Here is a 2089-nt window from a genome sequence, read left to right as displayed (position 1 = left end):
GATATTTCATGTTTTCCCGAGGAATTTCAATTAAATTCCATGCGTTGCCCTGGCAGGCTGTCACACGGCTAATCAAATCTTCCTGCTCAGTGACCTGAGCTCCAGGTTCATACGAGGCCAGATTTCGAAGTCGTGTTTCAGGGGTGACAGGAAATATGATTAAGCAATACAACTTATTGCTTTTCACTCATTTACATTAAATTAAATCAGTAATCCAATTTTATGGACTTAGCTCGTGTATCAGTATTTTATTTGCAACTCTCCTCGAGATCACCTTGTCAGTACTGCTAAGCCGGTAGAGTAGTAGTAAAATTATTATGGGGCTGTGTAAATTTATTTATTGCATGTGTCAATATGGCAGATCTACTGTTACAGTGATTCACGTTTCAGCTCAACTAAAAAGACGTAAACGACAAAAGGTAAGGTGTAATATCCGTGGCAGATTGAAACTGCGTTCTCGTCGAGTTGCGAACGTGGAATCTTCACCACTTCCTGCCGTCCGGGAGAGCAAGACTAGCAAAGAGTATGGGAGAGATTCTGCAGAGTTAGTAAAGTAGGAGAGAAGTACCGGCAGATTTGAGGTTGTGAGGGTGAGTCGTTATGCGCACCTGGATACCTCGTTTGGTTTGAGCAAGGCCAAGGTTTCGACTCTCAGTCCCCACTCAGTACACAGTTTATTCTCTCAGTTTTAAAACAAGGTATAATCTGCTGCTGGGTGAACTATTCAATCTAGAGGCGAATGCTTCATCTGCAGGCGATTTGCATGTAAATAAATATCACAAACCTTATTGTTAGTTCTATATTTGGAGTAACACAGTAGCAGCATCGTCTTCCTTTGAATTAATGTGCAAGATGCCAGACGGTAGTACAAAAATAGTCCTTATTCTGTCTTGGCAACGGCCTTGCCGCAGTGGATACACCGGTTCCCGTGAGATCATCGAAGTTAAGCGCTGTTGGGCGTGGCTGGCACTTGGATGGGTGACCATCCAGCCGCCACGCGCTGTTGCCATTTTTGGGGTGCACTCAGCCTCGTGATGCCAATTGGGAAGCTACTCAACCGAATAGTAGCGGCTTCGGTCAAGAATACCATCATAAAGACCGGGAGAGCGGTGTGCTGACCCCACGCCCCTCCTATCAACATCCTCCAATGAGGATGGCACGGCGGTCGGATGGTCCCGGTAGGCATCTCGTGGCCTGAAGACGGAGTGCTTATTCTGTCTTATTTATTGTTTTATTGTTGGTTTATGCTGACATAGATATTAAGATATAGTGCAATTTTTTTTTCTTTTTTTTCTTTTTTTTTTTCTTGTAGAAGGGATATAACACGATAAAAGATTTCTTTTAGCGCAGTTTTCCACTGTGGGACTTAAATTCAGTAAAATGATTATCAATAAACGGCCTTGCCGCAGTGGTAACAGCGATTCCCATCAAATCAGGGAAGTTTAGCGCTGTCACACTTCGGTGTGTGACCGGTTGGGTCTGCCGAGAGCTGCTGGCAAGCGGGAGCACTCTGCCCTGTGATGCCCATTAAAGAGCTACTTCATTGAGTAGTAGCGTCATCGGTCACGAAAAGTGACAACGGCCGGAAGACCGGTGTCCTGACCACGTGCCCCTCCATATCCGCACCCAGTAACGCCTATAAGCTTATGATGGTACCGCGGTCGGTCGGTCGGTGATGCCCATTCGGACGGAAAGTAGATGGTAACAAGAATGTGACGACATTATGATGTAAAATCGACTTACATCTTAACTGCTCGTATTACTGCTTGGCCGGCCGGAGTGGCCGAGCGGTTCTAGGCGCTACAGTCTGGAACCACGCGACCGTTACGGTCGCAGGTTCGAATCCTGCCTCGGGCATGGATGTGTGTGATGTCCTTAGGTTAGTTAGGTTTAAGTAGTTCTAAGTTGTAGGGGACTGATGACCTCAGAAGTTAAATCCCATAGTGCTCAGAGCCATTACTGCTTGGGGAATTATTTCCAAGACAACATTGACTAACAAATCGCTCATAAGTAAATTTTGTGTGCAATTTTTTAGGTGCCTAAGAGGGCATCTTTTTATAACAGCTTTCAATTATTGGCCCTAAACTCC

At 45.3% G+C, this 2089-nt stretch overlaps 1 pseudogene; it reads left to right on the top strand.

Annotated features, from left to right (window-relative positions):
* The first annotated feature begins 892 nt into the window (after positions 1 to 892).
* Positions 893 to 1009, top strand: LOC124728742 (annotated as a pseudogene).
* Positions 1010 to 2089: the final 1080 nt, after the last annotated feature.

Source organism: Schistocerca piceifrons, chromosome 1 (genome assembly GCF_021461385.2).
Source record: "Schistocerca piceifrons isolate TAMUIC-IGC-003096 chromosome 1, iqSchPice1.1, whole genome shotgun sequence".
NCBI classification, from domain to species: domain Eukaryota; kingdom Metazoa; phylum Arthropoda; class Insecta; order Orthoptera; family Acrididae; genus Schistocerca; species Schistocerca piceifrons.
Note: the sequence above shows the minus strand (reverse complement) of the source record. Positions and strands in the feature narration are given on the sequence as shown.